General features: G+C 34.6%; 1 protein-coding gene across 3 annotated transcripts in view; it reads right to left on the bottom strand.

The window, feature by feature from the left end:
• The window catches only part of LOC143239400 (talin-2-like), a 132,341-nt gene extending 114,293 nt beyond the window's left edge, over positions 1-18,048 (bottom strand). For 2 of the 3 annotated variants that reach the window (XM_076480417.1, XM_076480434.1), the window contains exon 1: positions 17,479-18,048. The gene's annotated coding sequence lies outside the window, so the exon portion shown is untranslated. Of the gene's footprint in view, positions 1-493; positions 512-17,478 lie in introns of those variants that run through there. The other variant, XM_076480427.1, reaches the window with a different exon arrangement.
• Between the last annotated feature and the right edge of the window lie 2,004 nt (positions 18,049-20,052).

The following is a 20,052-nucleotide window of genomic DNA, read 5'->3' as shown; positions in this document are numbered from 1 at the left end:
ATTTCATAATCCCTTATTACATAGTAGCGAAACAAATTACATCTGCAGTTAGACTGATATTTCTGAAAAGAAAAAAAAAAACACGTTTGTTTGTGTATGCAATCAGTTTCAATCTAGTACAGATTTAGTTTACTCGCTACCCCGATACATTTTTATCTATTTTCAATGCAACCATTCAGAATTTAGTGCATATACAGATTAGATGGTACTGAAGATGTTTAACATATATGTATTTATGTACTTTATCGTTTGACTTACAGTGAAAAACATAGTAAAGAAACATTAAAAAAACAAGAAAACAGAACTACTATAGCTTTTTCCAAATACAATACGACAATCCCTTGGATATTTTTAGCCTAACTGGCGATTTAACAATTCTGAAAAGTCTATTCAAATATCATATATTTCCTGAATGAATAAAAGATTGTCGAATAACAGTCTTTTTGGTAACAAGATCAAATACACCTATTTTTTGTAACAAATGCGTACTTACATTTCAGCTTACCGAGAGTACAGAGAATACGGAAATACTAGAACATTTTCCCCTGTCTTGCAAGCTCGAGATGGCCTTATTCTTGCTGTACACGAGACCTGAATTACGCCTTATACGTGTCCACATTTTAATTGAGCTGGTATCGAAACATCGCTGTTTTCTGGGTGGAGAAAGAGGCCAAAGCTCGTTCCATAGTGGAATGTGAAGCCAATAGATACCTCTTCACCGCACTGCACCAAAGCAATGAAACGGGGCAGGCTTCCACCGAACCCTTCTCGCAGCTGATAGGACGTCTGTCATTCTATGGCCACTTCCTTCCTTCCTCACATGTCGATACATTGCGCAAGTTTTAGACATTTAAATATAATCCATACGAACAATCGACAGTTTTTGTTGTTGTTTTCTTTTTACCCTCTTTTTAACCTAATTACTCTACGAGTACGTTTCACCATAAGTTTCACACAGTTTTAATTCTCAAAGTGTTGCAAATTTCTTACAATAAATGAAATAACCTTATTTGTGACCTAAAACGACGCCGATTCCAGAACAACAACAACAACAAAAAAAAAAAAAAAAAAAAGGGCGGGATTACATTCTGTAGCAATGTCCCATCAGCCAATAAGGTTACAGAAAGATGTAAAGTTAGTTGCTAGGATTCAATACGGGTATTTGTGGAACAAGTTCCAAGGTAGTAGATCGTTAAGGATCATGGGTAGAACAAGTTTAGAGCTTTACTACCCTAAACCAGATACTTTAACAGATATAAATTAACAAGATGATTATTAAACAATTATTCATTAGTTATCTAACTTCTTTGTTTTAATATAACAAACTACACTAGAGAACGCATAGTTTTGGATCCTCAATTGGATTCTTCTAAATGCATCTGAAAACAAGATATAAATAAAGCGATTTCTACTTGTCTATCGTGTATAAAAAACAACTACAACATTGAAACAGGCAACTAATATTCAAGAGCACAAAACAGTGACGACAGCCAAAATACAGAAATGTGTATATTTCATACTTTGAAGCGGGTGATTTAGCAATGGCTGCGTTAGAAAACAAAAACTGTCGATTTTTTTTTTTTTTTTTTCAACAACGCATGAGTCATCCCGGTATCGTGTTGTACATAAAAGAAAGTTATTCCGTGAGGTTTATCGTTGTTTAGATAGCACAAAAAGAAAACGTTTGACAATATTTTCGAGGTCTAGTTCTTGACTGGACCCGAGACCTGAATCGATACTTGGAACAAACATGGAAAAAATTGTAACTGCAAAGAAACATATTTAAAATATTCAGATGCGAGTGTGATGTTTACGTTAACCCTGGGCCCTGGCTAGATGAGAAAAGAACTTGTTCGAAGATATTCTAATCGATCTAACATGCCAACTGAATCGGTGATTAATCGATTAATTATTGCACTGACAGCAGTACACAGAAAATGGGCGCAAAGGGATCGTTATCTTCTAAAATATGGATTAGAATCGTGTATATAAGAAATCAAACAGCACAACAATTTTTTGGAAAAAATTTGCTTCCTGAAAAGTTTTTGCTGATTGTGACAGGTACCTGGTGGGTTGTACAAATATAGTTTTGGTTTTGCTTCATCACGTAGGAACTCTGAGAAATAGACAGTTAACTGTTTGCCGGCAATAACATATTTAACTGCGTTTATGTTTCTAATACGCTATTAAGTTTAACATAATTAAAAGAGTTTTGCTCCTGATTTTCGTTTGTATTCAATGTCCGGTGCATCACCTTGCAGTGTCCAACAGTAGTCAGCAAGCATTGACAGATTCCAGTTGCCCCGATATCGTTTTTCCATTGTAGCAATATCCTGGTGAAACTGAAGATTTCGATGAAACGGTACGTGATGGGCAAATTTGGATGCGATTTTCGTGATCAGCAGCCAAAAGTCTATGAAGAAACACCCAACAGTGTTCAAGAAACAAAAACTTTGTTGTGCAGCGTCATTGGTTTCAATATTTTGCGATATTAACGGTACATCAAAACCCATAAATGGAGTATTGAAATTCAATGACGATTTTTCTAATCATTATCAAATTACAAATGCCATTTCTGTCAAAGAGTAAATTTTGAAAGGATGTTGTAATACCCAGTAGGCACCACCATAATATAGTCAATAGAAGTATCATGTTAGATTTTCTTTAATATTTAGTTGTTTTTTTCGATTTAGATGTTGGTTTGACCTTCATTCATAAAGATCTATCAAAACAGGCCTAAATCACCTGTTTCTGGAACTATAATTGTATTGACCATCCTTGTACTTTTATATAAAAGACGCTGGGCTGGTCCGAGTGGCAGGCATTAACGATACAAAAATAAAAACTGTTCTGCCCCTTATCGGTCTGTTTTATTCCATGAAACAAAATTACATTCAGCGCCTAATGGCAAAGTAGAATACGGGATAAACAGCCAAAAATGTGGCGGTTTGTTTGTTGAATTTCAACCAAAGCTATACAAGGGCTATCTGCACTAATCATCCATCATTTAGCAGTGATAGACCAGAGGAAAGGTAGCCATTCAACACTATCCGCCGTCAACACTCGAGCTACTTTTTACTGAAGAACAGTAGGGTTGATCGTGATATTATAACATCCTTAACCAGCAATTGAACAAAAATTAGTGTGGTTTAGTCTTAACAAAAACATGTAAACCGAAGATTCCGTAACTGTATTTTACACAGGGTTAAAGTGTCACGTGCAGACTGTTACCATTTATTCATATTTTTTATTATAAATTAAATGATCGGTTTGTTGTTAAACACAAAGCTACACTATGGGCTATATAAGCTATGCCCACTGTGCAGTGGCGTAATTATAGAAGACCCTCCCCAAACTAAAGAAGTAGATCTACATTTATTCCTCATGTAAGCAATTCATAATGTTGTTTGGCCCTTAGCTTTCTTTTAGTTACCCACAGAAAGGGCATACTTAATCATTGCTACCGCGGGTACTAAAACCCAATTTTTTAGTTTTACAAGCCCCCAGTCTTATCGCTTAGTGGGCCCGGTATGCCCAAGCGCGTTTAGGCGTGCGACTCGTAATCTGAGGGTCGCGAGTTCGCATCCCTGTCGCGCCAAACATGCTCGCCCTTTCAGCCGTGGGGGCGTTATAATGTGACGGTCAATCCCACTATTCGTTGGTAAAAGAGTAGCCCAAGAGTTGGCGGTGGGTGGTAATGACTGGCTGCCTTCCCTCCAGTATTACACTGCTAAATTAGGTTCGGCTAGCACAGATAGCCCTCAAGTAGCTTTGTGCGAATTTCAAAACCTTACCTTACCTTATCGCTTAGTGAGTAAAGAAAGGGCATTTGGATTTGTAATGCGACAGTTCTTTGTATAATTGTACATGAAACCGGAATGAGTTAGCAGACCTGGAACTTCCCTAAAGGTAATAAGTAACTAAGGTTACAAATTAGAAAATTCCATAGATGTTGGTGTTTGTTGTAACACCTGGGATAAACATATTTTCTCTCTATCTTTTACAACACACGTTTAACAAACAACGCAACGAAAGATATACTTTAGCCTTCTTTTTCGCGATTTCGACCATGGAAATCATGGACGAAACGCAGCCTCTCTAATCACATGAAACAATGTTATTACGACATAGGTTCTCATGACATAAGGTGAAACGGTTTCATTTATTTTAGTGTAAAATTACACCACGAGGTATATGGCTGTTCACACTGAGACATCGAGTACAGTAAAATTACACCATGAGGTATATGGCTATCCACACTGAGGAATCGAATACAGTATTTTCGCCTTGTAAGGTGATACTGACCCACTGGTAGACCGAGTGGTTTGTTTTGATGTTCACGCAAACCTACACGAGAGTTATCTTAGTTCTCCCTAATTTAGTAGTGAAGGAATAGAGGGAAGGCAGCTAGTCACCAACACCCAATGTCTACTCTTGGGATACATTTTACCTTCGAATAGTGGAACTGACCGTCGCTTTTAACGCCCCCACGGCCGACAGGGCGAGCGTTTGTGTGTGTGGGTGTGAAAGCCATTAACGTATTAGCAGGCCCTCGGTAATAAAACTCGTACGACTGACCTAGTGAGTACAGCAGTCTTGAGTGAGGTCAGCTTTCGTTATTCCAGAAAGTTCGATGACAAAAAAGATGCCTCATCACGTACTCTTGTGGATTTAACGAGATAACGTTATATGTAAATATGATTTTGTTTAAAGCAAAGCCACAACGGGCTTTCTGCGGTGTTAACCGAGGAGAAATCGAACCTTTGATTTTAGAGTTGTAAATCTGAAGACTTACCACTGTCCCTCTGGGGGACACAAAATAAATGATACGATAACTATAGATGCTCGCTGCAGTAATAAAACGTTTTGTTTTGTGTTAAGGCGTTTTTCTTTTTGTACATTTTATTCGCACTAAGTTTCCAGAGTATTAATGTACTGTGTAAAACACATCACACGCTAAGCATTGCATCTCTTGACTGGAATATCTGACAAATAAGCTTTTCTTTACAAAATAAAGCAGAAAGATAAAGATGATAATCACATCTGAGAAGACCATACTAAAAGGGTGCTAAGTTAACAGCTTATATTGTTTTACAGCAATTATTCTAGGAATTGTTTTATTTCACAGAAGAGTTTTTACCACATCATATGGGTGGGTGTGTTTGGTTTTTTTATGACTCAAAGCAACTAGGCTATCTTCGCCGTAATAAAACATTTAATTTTGTGTTCATCTTTTACAATTCACACTAAATTTTCGTTTAATCTTAAAGTTTATTCAAAATGTAAAAGGTTATACTTTTACCAAAGAATAATGGGATTGACCGATACATTATAACGCCCCCGCGGCTGAAAGGGCGAACATGTTTGGTGCGACGGGGATTCGAACCCATGATATTCATATTACGAGTCGAGTACCTTAACCATCTGGCCATGTCGGGCCTCAGATATTTGGAAGTAGAGAAAAAGTGTCCGCAGTTCGAAAAATTGTTATATGAAGTAAAAAGAATGTCGCCAACCACGAAAGTGAGGAGAGCTCGCGCGACCCCTACATCCTGCTCTTACATTCTGATTTTCTTCACTATGGTATTTAAAAAACTTCTTCGGTCGCAGATTGGAAGTCGCTTCTTTATTGGGTATTTAATTCAGTCAAATAGAAACACAAGTTTGACTTTTAAAACACACAAGTAGTAATTTCTCACTGTAATTTGTACTACTTATCACGCATGTGCTAAAAATTCTTATATTTTCTTCCATCCTGAAGGATAATGTGTATTAATATACTGCGTATTAAATAACAGTTCCGATACTATTTCAGTATATGGACACTCCCTTCTCTGTAGAAATGAATGGATCGGAAGCTTGATTTCGCAAAGGGTAAGATGGTTTCAGTCAGCTTTGTTTTTTGTTTTTTTTAATATAGGGTAAACTGCATTGGTATCAACGATACACATTTCTGTAAACATTTTTGTATATTGTGTTATGAAGATACGATATAGCTTTGATTATATGGGTGTGAAAATAATAAAACTAGGATCATCTCTTATGTAACGAATAGCAGTGAGTAACTAAATTGATACATAAAAACTACTTAAGCTAAAAAATGTTTGCTATTTAACCAAAGTTTCAGCTTACTGCTTCTATGTAACGTATTTGGAGAAACTAACACAGTTTACGCCAATCTTATGGAAGATGGAACAAACGTCTCATTAAACCATGAGTATTCAACAGTAAGTTTCTTTGTTAAGTACTGAACCATACACGGGGCTATCTGTGCTCTTCTCACTGTAGGCATCAAAACTCAGTATTTCATGTTGTAAGCTGAGACACAAGGTGAGTCAAGATCTCAACAATGTAAATAGTAGCACACAGTGAGCACGCAGACACGCATTAATTTGTTTTGCAAAGTATAACTAATTATATCAAATAAACATAAGTGAAACATTAGAACTGAAAGCAATGTCGTCATATGAAGAAATATTACACACAAAACATTCTTTATTCTATAAGTAGCTTGTATTCAACAAAAAATAAAGCAAAACGTTCATATATTATACATTTTTTTCGTAATTTTACTACTGTACATGTAAAACAAAAACAACTGATGTTTAAGGTTTGATTAAAAACAAACAAACAAGCAAAGAAATATTTCAATTTACCAGCCCAGGTTTTTCTAAATACAGTGTCAGTATTTTGACGAGTAAATTATGTGTTGTTTTTGGTTTGAAAAAACAGTAACTATTATTTTTGGCACTTTAATGGATAGTTAGCTTGTATTATAACAAAACAATGTGACAACTACAACCAATATACAATCACAGTGAAACAGGTCTATCAGTAGTAGATTTTTTATAATATTTTACATCATTTACCATTTGTTGCTGACACGTATTGGTTTGAAGCATTCCAAGATGTGTTAAAAACAGACATGAAGCCTAATCTATAATTCATTTACCAGTTTTCACTCACTTATACTGGTTGTTTTTCTCAAGGTATTTCATTTGTTATTAATTAGAAAACTACACAATGGATTATACGTGCCGTGCTCACCCAGGTATGTAAATCTAGTTTTTAGCATTATAAGCATTCAGACAAACCACAAAGTAACTGACGAGCTTCAGAGAATTCTAGTCCTCATATCAAGGGTAATAACAAAATAGTAAGAGTACAATTTCTCTAACAGTGGAGGAGTGTACATTATAATATATGGTGTTTTAAGGTGTCTTTCACTCACACAGTACCAATAGAAAAAAAACTCCTGAGAATACCAAACAATGAAGTTTTATGCATTAAACCGTAAAAGTACAGATTACATAAATTTGATTGGCCAATCAAAAAAAAAAAAAAAAAAAAGTACATTTTTAAGTTTTAAATGTTTTCCCAAGGTCTTGGTTAGGCTTAAACAAATTCAACTGTCATGCTACAGTGTACTGTTGACAAGAAATATATATATGGTTCCTATCAGATACAGCTGTGTTTTGGACCATTGGAGTGGGTGATGTTTTTTCACTTTTTAAAGTTACATGAACTATACATAAGACTAAAAGTATAAATAAGAAACGGTTCTACCAGAAAGTTATACAATGAAATATGATGGTTTATCTGATGAAATGTTCCACTTTAAACATGATCTTAAAGTCACTAAAACATGGTCTTTTTAATTCAAATTTAAAGTTGCTTTTAACTTCACTCTTATTCCATGTTAGTGTGGTTCAAAAATGTTTTAAAAAGATAAAAACTTTGCAAGTGCACCCAAAAAGAGAGAGAAAAAAAAAAGCAAAACTTGTAACAAAATGTTTTAAAAGCAGTAGCTCAAAATAAAGGTTTAAAATCATACAAGGATATTTCCAAAACAAAATTGTTGTCATTGAAGTTTTACAGGATTCAAAGAATTAAAAGTTAAGAATGTTTAATACACACACACACAAAAAGTGTACAGGCAACACATGCCAATAGCACTGTGTTTAGGATACACAGTCAATGATCAGTATTTGGTTAGATTTCTTTGGTTTGGATAACTGATTTTATTCTTTAGCCAGTACTTGCAACAAGTTCTTGGTATATTGCTTACTGGAACAGATAACCATCCTTCCTGCATTACACAAATTAATGCATTGGAGACTATGGGCTTGCATGCCAAGCCCAAAGTTGACTCTCTAGATCTAGAGCACACTGCATTTGCTTGATAGCATTCTGAGCTGGTCATACCAATAGATCCATGCCATTTTATGTAAACCAACTTGTAATAATGTTGACAGTGTGACACAGAGCCATATCTTGCTGAAATGACAAAAGGTTATTTCCATAAAATTGCCAGAATAATTGGAATACTGCAATGTCGACAATTTCAAGGTACCCATTTACAGCATGATAACGTTAAACAACAACTGCTGGGCCAAACCTATATCAGCCAGAAACACGGATCTTTTACAGTTAGTTAATACAGTCAACACCACAGCAATCATGTTACACCCATACTCACACACATCTGATTTGAATACTACAAACTGTGGTTCATTGCCCTGCAAGTCCAGGTCCCATGTTTAGCACTAAATGCATCACTAATGATGTGCTTTATTTATTAACTTGACGAGAGGCTTGTGGTCAACAGATTTACTACAGAAACCCAGTTCATATAGTTCAGCACACTGACTTCATACTGATTATAATCTCAGCACAATGGACAAACTTAACAGTGCACACCAATTCTGTTTGAGCATCATTTGACAACTTCACACCATTCTCCTTTGTCATCTTTGGTTGGAAAGAGAACCAAACCCAAACCTTCCATCAGATAATTGCATCTTATACAGTTGTTCTAAATTAATTCAATCTGACTGCCAGACCTTTCCGACAAATGGCACCCAAATCACTGTCACTTCTTAGAAGTCAGCTTTCATTGTTTTAGTATTGCATTACAGACCATTTTCTGGGCAATTGGAGACAGTGTACCCATGATACATGGCATCATAATAAATCAAGTACATTTACATATCTACATGACCACATCCTGCATTTGAATAGCTCATTATACATTTCTGGCAATATAGTGTATATAGACTATTCAAATATTTACAGAGTTTCATCAAAGACAGCAGGTTACATTAGCTTCAGGTTAATTTTATAATGTCTAAAATGACTGTCCAAAGTTACTCTTTGTAAAATTTCAAGTATTCTGTGTTATTATACAGAAGTTCTACTTAATCTGTTCAACTTTTCCTTATGCAATGTGACAATGTCACATGTATTTGTAAAAGTACCAAATGCTCCATGTTGTACTCTTATGATGTCTACATTTCACTAATATAAGAATGAAATGGAAACTCTATAGCCCGAGCACGTCCAAAAAGATGGACCTTTCTTCTTCAGGAGCAAACTGGAAATTCACTAATATAAGAATGAAATGGAAACTCTATAGCCCGAGCACTTCCAAAAAGAAGGCCCTTTCTTCTTCAGGAGCAAACTGGAAATTCACCAATATAAATGCTCTGCTGCCTGTTAATCAAGTATATTTTAATAATATGGACAGCAAGAAGAACAAAGTTAAAAACTGTTTCTAAAGGATACTCAAATTAGCATCTCAGTACCATTATTATCACTTTGTTTTGTAACTGTACATCTAAATATACATCAACTGTCACATTGTTCTTGGTTTGTACACATCTTAACCAATTGTGATCCGCTGATTTTACACTAATAAATATTAATTACCCAACTATAAGTCACACATGCAAGACACACACACATTAATTATAAAGCTGTACTTTAATAATGTTCTTAGAAATACTGGGAAAAATTTAATGTGGTCAATAATTTGTTTTTTAAAATAAGACTTTCATAAGTCAATAGAAAAGAATAATTATAAGATGTATACATATGCATCTATTCAAACTTAAAAACGTGAAAGTGATTTCACAATTTTTTCACTGTCTGTTAATTATATGAAACATACAATTGAAAAGTATGAAAGAAAATACACAACTAACCAATACGTTTAGTTATTTACAAAGTAAAAGTTTGAATAGCCTCTTCGTGGGATAGATATCTCAGCAGCCCAAAGACTATTTCAATACTTAAATATGTTTAAGAAAATCTACAGGAGAAAAAAACTACAACAATCATATGAATTACATGAACTCTATACTAAACAGTATATATTATATAAATTATCCTTGGCTTCTGTTGATAGATACTAGAAAGATTAGGCTACGTTACTAGGTAATTGTGTTTTTTGAGGCATCAAAAGCACGAAATACAATGACAGCTGACCTCAGATTCACTTTTCTGAAACAAACTAACATATTTTACATTAATAAGTTCTGATTTGGCATTCTACAAGTTTGAGTTTTCTAAACAAAGATTTGGTTTGTTTTGAATTTTGTACAAAGCTACACAATAGCTATCTGTGCTAGCTGTCCCTAATTTAGCAGTGCAAGACTAGAGGGAAGGCAGCTAGTCATTACCACCAACTGTTGGGCTGCTCTTTTACCAACAAATAGTTGGATTGATTGTCACTTTATAACACTCTCACAGCTGAAAGGGCAAGCAATTTGGTGCAACAGGGATTTGAACCTGTAACTCTCGGATTATGAGTAAAGTGCTTTAACCACCTGGCCATGCCAGGCCCAAAACAGAAAGACAAGAATCAATTTAACTAGTGTTTTTACTAGCTTTTAATGGCTAATGAAAAGAATCATAAGAGTAGACTGTGAAACAATTCTTAAATACAACCATTGGTAATTTTTCACCTTCACACAAGACATTCTGTTTTAAGTGAATGATGCAAGGATCTGGTGTGTGAACTCCATCTGTCAGCTCTGACTTACAGTTTTTAAAGTAATTACACATAATGGTTATTCTAAGTTTGGGGATGTGAAGAGTTGTCTTTACTGGATTTGTAATGGTGCACAGATGTACAAAAAAAAAAATTTAGAAAAATTTCTTTATAATTGTAATTTTATATCATTCATAAGAAAATAAAGTATGCAATAAGAATTATCTACAATCACAAAAAATAAAATTTCTTTGGTAAGTCAAAGTACAGTTATCAGTTTAGTATTACAAATCATACTAGGGTCATGTTAAAACATGACTATACTGAACTTAGTTTTAAAATAACAGCTAACAAGAATGTATATGGCAAAACTACCTGGTGTGTGTGTGTGTGTGTGTGTGTGTGTGTGCGCGCGCATGCGCCAAAATATATGGTATAAGTATAGTTGTATCAGTGAAGAGACACTAATAAACACAATGGCTCTGTCAACTTCCTTAGTGTTTCAACAACAATAAACAACTTTGATGAGAGGAAAAATTCTGACCTATGCAATGAAATATGGCTAATACAACTTACTTTTACATGGACCTGACAGAAAGTGTCTGAAGAATGTGGTGTTTACTGGTCGTAATGAAGTTTACACTGGCAAAAATGAATGGCGCTACAAACGTTTTCATCTTAGAGACAAAGAAAGCCATTCACATAGATAAAGATTAGTGTACAATATGATCTTTCATAGTCCATGAAGTTAATACTTAATAATAAATAAATAATTTTACAGACCAGAAAAAAACAGAATATGTTCCTCTTGACTATCAATGTATACAGTAACAGTAAACTCTGTCTTGAATAATAGTAGTTACAGTTCAACCTAGGGGTGTCAGTGACAGCACGATACACGTGTACTCGTAAGCTATGATGTAATATTACACTGTCAGTGACTGACATGAATCAGTTGGCTGAATTACAGGCTAGGAAAGTAATATGGCATGATTTCAAACTAGTATTTACACCGTATAGAAGACATATGTTCTCATTCAATAGACAAAATTACATATATAGGTGATATATGAAAGACCTGTCATAGCATAACCATTTAGCAAAGATTTTCCATTTAAAACATACAATGTTACTTATTACATATAGAGAGTTAATATCACTCATGTTTTGCAACACTTAGACTAAAAAACAATCAAATCAGTAAAAAAATTTTTTTAATTCATTTTGACACATTTTCTACTTTTTGCAGATGTACATGTCTCAGATGACTTATTCATAGTTCATTTTATTTTTTAGTCTAAAAGAATCAAAATTATACGGAGCCTCCAACTTTTCCATTTTTAGTAATAGGATGGGTAGTTTAGGTACTTTCTAAATTTTAAACAGTAGAGTGAATGAACATCATCACTTTTAAAGTTTTTCTTGATTCATCTTAGTTTTTGATTATGATAAAATCAGTTTCTGTAGCACATTGTGCTTATGTTGCTTGAGAGAATTTTGTGTTTAAATTTTAATAGAGTAAATAGAAATCGTTGGAACTAAATAGCAAACTGTTATATAATAGAAACTATATCCTTTCTAAATTCTAAAATAATAAACTTAGGATGAGAGTTTCAGGAGGTTTTGTAATAACAAAAATAAAGGGGAGTACCCAGTTTGAGGTTACTGTTTCATAGCAGGTGGTTTCTTTATCTTGTAATTTGGTAGCTAGGTAAACACTGAAGGATCAACTAAAACTTTCTTAGTCCTGTAATTAGAATAATTTAATAACGTGTTTCACTGATAAACATACGTCAACATCCATCTTTGAATGAAGGCTATAAATAAAAGAATCCTTCCTGTTTGTGCTATCTGGACACTTGAAATCAATGACTTTGGATTTCTCAAAGCTAGTATACCACATTTTCAGGGTTCGGTATTTCATTTGCTTAATCTTATCTGTGCAATTACATGATCTCTCTCTCTCTCTCTCTCTTTTGTTTTTATATAACAGATATGATCTAGACATTCCATTTAGTTATCTTGTCCCACCTCTCCTGTCAACATAGTTATGACTTGTATTATTTTTAATTGTTGAGGCTAATAATGTTTGAACGGTCACTTGACAAACAAAACAAGTGATGATATGCAATGCAACATTCCATATTTAGAGTTTTACAAGAAGGCAAAACAATTGAAGAGTGTAAAATAATACTTGCACAAGAAATATTAGGCTTTTGCCACAGCAGTTTATAGAAGAATTTAAGCAATGTTTTATATATCTGATATTTCTGCCATCACAGCTATAGGCAATGAATATAACTACATATGCATGATTACAAAGACAAACTTTAGTCTCTGGGCAGCACAGAACTTCTACCTTTGAATAAAATTCTATATAAAAATGCAACAATTGTTCAATAAATATTCATGGTGAACAATGATTTGAAAACTACATGTTACATTCTTACTTTGTCTGAAAAATTCTTACTGGGCTTTCAAATATGTTCGGTTATTTTTTTTAATACAGAAACATCTGATAAACCTTGTAGACAGTAAAGAGCAGCACACTTCAGTATGGTGTTTTAAGTTGAGGTAATGGATAAAAACATGCGATTGAGATGTAGAACATTTGGTATGTCAGATGTAGGAAATCAAATCCCATGACAATATTGTATGGAGAATGTCTGAATACAATCTTTAGTCATGACAGAACCCTAAACCTAGACTTCCATAAATTACACTTATTAACTTTAATATTGAATTTCACCTTAAACTTAGGTGAACTTAAACAGCCAAATGAGGTCAACAAATGTACAGGTAACTTGAATATCATTTACCTGCTTGAAGTGCTAGTAGCACAGTTAGCAAAGCAGTGGCCTCAAAACAACAAGGTGTGGGATCTAATCCTAGTTTCAATCTCTTTTTTATCCATTTTTGGAAAGATATACTGAACAAAGAAACCAGCCTTCTGTCACTAATTTATTTTCATTATTTTATTATTTAGAAACTGAGTGAGAACAAATATTGACATGCCATCTTAGTATATACTTGCATAGTTCATGGTTACCCACATCCTGTATTGTATGTATTTTGAGATGTTCACAACATTCTTCAAAAAAACAAAACATATACTCACATAATATTTATATTATAAGACCCTTACAGTTTGAATAGTGTATTAACTTTTAACAAAAGCCAAAAAGTTCCATACTGAGAATTCTTTTACCATATCAAAATTATATTCTTAAACAGTGCTCGTTGCATACCTTTATAACAAACTTTGTGTAACTGTATTTCTCAAAATGGTTTTTCAAAACATGCATGTTTTGGGTGCAGTTTTACGAGAGTACAATTACCTAATTGCCTTCAGATTGTAAACTTTACAAAAAAACTAAAAATTATTTGATCCATCATTTCGCAAGTTCACTTCATAAGAAACATTCAGCATAAAAAAAAACAACACATTGTTGGAATTTATGAAGTAAAATACAGTTAACAATAGAACACATGAAGTTATACAAGACAGTTAAAATATTGGCAACTCGTAGGTCCACTCATGAAGAGCACTAGTATTGTTTATACAGTTTTGTAAATACTAATAAAATATCAAATGAAACAGAAACTTGCAAAATTTAAAACTTAGAATAAATCCAAAGAGCTGAATACTACAGTCCACTCACCAATTTATATTAAATAATCAGTTCTTAAAACAAATCACAATAAAAAGTTGATGTTTCTACATCATTTACACTTGTCATCCAAACAACTAGAATCAACTAAGTTAGTATAAACTAACTACACAACCATGTTATGTGCTTCTATAGTACATGCAACTGGTCTCTAGTTGAACAGTTTTTAATTATAAATTATCTAACATACATAAACCTATATTTTATCTTTTTGACAAGAAATATCAGAAACTTTTTCTGATCTTAATTTCAGCTTAAGAGTCTCATCCTCACACATCATCTTGTACAAAGATGTTCCATTGTGTCGTAATACAAACTGTTTGTGTTTGCATTACAGCTGTGCAATTAACTTGATTACCTATGAACATGGAAACATTTATTGGCATTATGTAGAATAACCAGTTCATTAAAATTTTGATTATGGACCATCTGTGCTCTGCCCGACTCATAGTCAACTCAGGACATGATAATACGTTATTTTTAACCATCTGGCAAAAGTAACAAGTTAATGAGTGTGATGATTAATTAATTAGCAAGTTCCCCTAATTATCCAGATTTAATTTCAATCTTTTTCTTCTCAAAACAATATTATCTCTGGCATTTAAATCCCATTACAACATGTATCAAAACAGGAGTACCATGATACTTCCTGAAAACAATGATTTCAATGTATAAACAAAGGTAAGTTAAACTGCTGATCTATTTGGTAGTTTATTGTTCTATATTCGTATTTCATTAAAACCAGCTATTAACAATCATTAAATAGCTTGATTCACGTATGAACTAGAACAAATACAATATTTCAAAAGCAATGTAATTCCTAAAATGAAATTGTGAGTATCGTACCATAGCTTCAGTTTGTGGATGTACCAGCATATTATACGCAGAGAATTTTCCTTTGAATTCCAACAATTGAAATGTGTGGAAGTCTCCATGACAACCATGCTTATTATCCACACAAACAGGACTGAAAACATTCTTTACTCTTTGTTTCCAGTTCATTACTGGAGTTTAGTGATATGAACCTACGAAATGTTTTAAGTAGACATCGGCTTAATGCAAATTACCATTGATTCCCAGCAAGTTGTTTATAATGATTATTAGGAGTACAATAATCACCTTTGCTGGTCAAGTTCAAACATTAACATTTTGACTGCTTTGATACTGTTAAAATTCTCAAAATATTTAGAATACATTGGTACTGTTTGCTATCCTTCTTAAACACTTCCTGGAAAACAATTCTTATAGATACATAAGAAAAGCTGTAAATCACCCTTCACTCCAAATAATCAGGTTTATAACCTGAATAAAATTATTTTGATGATTATGGTTTATTATTACAAATAGTTTTCAACTGAACACAACAGTTTGTCCCTGAAGAAAGCTTTTGAAAGTACTCTAGTTATAGAGTTTTTATCATTTAATGATTTTACTACATTGAGACTAAATTGTATTCTTGGTTCCCTACATTTTGTTTTTGTAGCAACTGCTACCGAGTGCTACACACCATGAAACAAATAATATTAACTTTAACACACTGGGGTATGACAAGGCAAAGTATTTGTTATTACTACTTTCAAACATTTTTCAGTTCACTTTTGTGCATATCAGATGATCTGTAACAAGATCAGAAATGGATTTTATTGACCATTAAGCCTACAAATACAGTATATGAACTTTACTTCCTTTACAGTATTTCACTTCAATATGGAACACAATCAAAGGCAGCCCAATGCTGCCTGTTTAAAATCAGTGTAAACACACACTTCACTACAATTCTGTACTTCTGTACAAAGGTTGTTTCCAGGACATCTTCAGCAACTGTAGGTACTTGATGGAGTAAATCATATTACCTAATATCATTACATACACCAACAATACAACCGAATCCAGACAAACATGCAGACCACAACTTCATGAATCATCCTTTTTTGTAAGGAGTAACACCAATCAGCTTAGCCTAATGAAAGTATGTATTATCATTAAATACACTTAAGATATGGTTCCAATAATATGTGGAAGTAATGAAACAGTTCAACAGGATGTACTGTGGTACATCAACAAATGTTTACTCTTGTCTACCCAATACTTCTGCTAATACCACAAACATGGCACATTCCATTAAGAAAATGTAGCTGGACCTGACAGCAGAATACCTCTAGTGGAAATTTTGCTTTCTACCTCAGAAGTGAAATACGATTCATTACTTAAACACAAATAATGCTTTTCATGCATATGTCTGCTACACACTTCCTTATGTGTCATTAAAACCAAAAACAGCTGTTTGTAAACACTTCATTGTGTGCAGGCCTAACTCTCTGATATTCACAGTGAAAGTTAAATGCTGTGTACAAAGTCAACCGACAAGAAGGTACCACCCATCTGCAACGACCCACTATCAGTGAGGCAAACAGCAGTCATTTGCACTGTTATAATGTAAAAAAACTACATAATACTTTAAGTAAGTCCTAACAAATTATTTTTATCAAGACATTTACGGATTTGGACTTTTATACTTCCTAAAATTATATTATTATTAAAAGTTTTCCCCATAAGAAACAACACAGCCTCAATTACTTCACCGATTTATTTACCATCATGCGTAGGCCGCTGTAACAAACAAATATATACAGTACGTCCAAACTCAATTGTATTTATTACAGCTTATCAAAAACACCGAATTTTGTGACCCAAACAAGCCGTTTTTGCATATATATTTGCGACTATGTTGACTTTTTAAATTCGAGTTAGGGGGCAGCCCTCGATAATTTGACAAAATAATTATTATAAAGCAATAGCAATACTTGGATTAGTATTTATAACACTTACAAGCTTATAGATTAGTAGTAGTACTACCTTGGTACCTACACCTAGTGTAGTAACACTGTACTACTAAACTTTAGCTCACTACAACAGAGACAGAGCTTTGAAAAATACTGCAGTACAGCTAATCAAAGTCCCAGTGTTAATATGCGTTAATTCCAACTTCTGAACATCTTAATTCACTATTAATTTCTACAAAATTCTTTCACTTACAAGCAAACTTCGAAGGATGTTACCATGTGTTTCCGACTGCACACTCTTGAACCTCCAAAATGGCGTGGGATGTGACGTCACTCTCTTGTTGCAAAAAAAAATTTAAGTGTTATACAAGAATGCAAACTGAATAGCTTGCACAAAACAGAACTTTCGGAGAGAAGCTTCCTTATTTATTTAATTTATCGTAATTATTAGTTTCAGTAACTGATATAAACAGTTTGTGGACCTTAGAAGTGACGTAGACAAGGTTGACATACAGGAAATACGATTCACAGCTTGAGCTTCTTCACACACATACGAAACCAACGCCCATCTTACAGGGTAGGCCATATAAGGCAATGGCTTTCAAATTGCTTACTTACACCGTCCTACTTTTTACTTTTCAAATTCTGCCAGTCGTTGTGTATTTTAAAGATTTGGCTTCGAAAATAAATATAAAATAATTAAGAATAAATCGTCAATCGAAATCTACAACAATATTATGCCATATGGATATAAACTAAACAAAAATCGTCCTACATAGACTAGTTATCACTTGATGAAGTCTTATGACGTCATAAGTTACGCGGCAATTGTGGGTGTTCTTACATTCAAACGTCAAATATTTGCATTTATTTGCATGTTTATATGAATGGTTGTCGTCCCTCTGTGGGCAAGCGGTAAGTTTTCGGATTTACAACGCTAAAACCAGGGATTTGAATATCTTCAGTGGATACAGCGATGTGGCTTTGCTATAAGAAAACACACACAGATTAACGTATTTAGAATTTCACATTATCAATAATACAGTTTAGAGCCAATACTTTTCTTAATGTAAATCATAATTTTTTCTAAATTTTGCGCGAAGCTAGTCAAGGGATTTCATATCGCAACTAGAGAAAAAACGACTGATCAACATCATCCACCGCCGACTCTTGGACCCACTCTAATAGAATACTGGAGACTGACCGTAGTTATAACGCCCCACAACAGCTGAAAAGATGGTCATATTAGAAGTGGGGAGATTCGAATCCGCGAATTGCAGATTGTGCGTCGAGCGCTCTAACCACTGGATAGACCAGGTTGATCAACGATCTTGGGGACTGACATGGCCAAGCGCGTTAAGGCGTGCGCTTCATAATCTGAGGGTCGCGGGTTCACGCCCCGTCGCACAAATATGCTCGCCCTTTCAGCCGTGGGACCGTTATAATGTGACGTTCAATTCCACTATTCGTTGGTAAAAGAGTAGCCCAAGAGTTGGCGATGGGTGGTGATGACTAGCTGCCTTCCCTCTAGTCTTACACTGCTAAATTAGGGACGGCTAGCACAGATAGCCCTCGAGTAGCTTTGTGCGAAATTCTAAAACAAACAAACAAATCAACGATCTTGAATAACAGAAGAATTCTAACTAAAAAATGAGAAGGGGGTAAAAGTAATAAAGATAATACTGATAAAAACTTACTAATACTGCACACGTTATTTAAAATTGGAATTTGCAATTTCTGCTCTTCCTGCAAATATCTTTTGTTTCTTTTATTTGGCTGAAAATATACTTGAATAAATATTGCTCAGGTATTTACTGTTCAGTTTGAATATATATGAGCCGATAGACTCTATCTACATGATTACTTAAATGTGCTAAACTGTCTCAATGTTGGGAGAGACAAAAGCAGAGTGAGCATTCTGCTATAATACTGTGAAATAGAAGTTAAAAAATCTTGATTTTTTTATTTAAAAAACTCAGATTAAAATGATCGAAACCAAACTTGGAAGCAATAGTAACGCATGTTTGTTTGTTTTGTTTTTGAATTTCGCACAAAGCTACTCGAGGGTTATCTGCGCAAGCCGTCCCTAATTTCGTAGTGCGAGATTAGAGGGGAGGCAGTTAGTCATCACCACTCACCGCTAACTCTTGGGCCACTCTTTTACCAACGAATAGTGGGATTGACCGTCACATTATAACGCCCCCACGGCTGAAAGGGCGAGCATGTTTGGCGCGACGGGAATGCGAACCCGTGACCCTCAGATTAAGAGTCGCACGCCTCAACGCGCTTGGCCATGCCGGGCCCGTAACGCATGTTTTGCTTCAAGAAGGGCCCGGCATGGCCAGGTGTGTTAACGTTTGACACATAATTTAAGGGTCGAGGGTTCGAATCCTGGTCACACCAAACATGTTCGCCCTTTCAGTCATGGTGGCGTTATAATGTGACGGTCAATCCCACTATTCGTTGGTAAAAGAGTGGCCCAAGAGTTAGCGGTGAGTGGTGATGACTAACTGCCTCCCCTCTAGTCTCGCACTACGAAATTAGGGACGGCTAGCGCAGACAGCTCTCGTGCAGCTTTGCGCAAAATTCAAAAAGCAAACAAACGCTTCAAGAAAATAAAAACGTCATCTTTGCCAGTAAGAAATGTCATCATTAAACTGTGTTTGTGTGTTTTCCTTTCAGCAAAGCCACGTTGGCCTATTTACCGAGTACTCCGAGAGGAACCAAACCTTTGATTTTAGCGTTGTAAGTCCGCAGACTCACCGCTGTACCAGAAGGGGACCACCAAATTGACCATATGCAATTGTGTTTCTTCGGTTTTTGAATA

The sequence above is a fragment of the Tachypleus tridentatus genome, chromosome 2, assembly GCF_004210375.1.
Source record: "Tachypleus tridentatus isolate NWPU-2018 chromosome 2, ASM421037v1, whole genome shotgun sequence".
Taxonomy (NCBI): Eukaryota; Metazoa; Arthropoda; class Merostomata; order Xiphosura; family Limulidae; genus Tachypleus; species Tachypleus tridentatus.
Note: the sequence above shows the minus strand (reverse complement) of the source record. Positions and strands in the feature narration are given on the sequence as shown.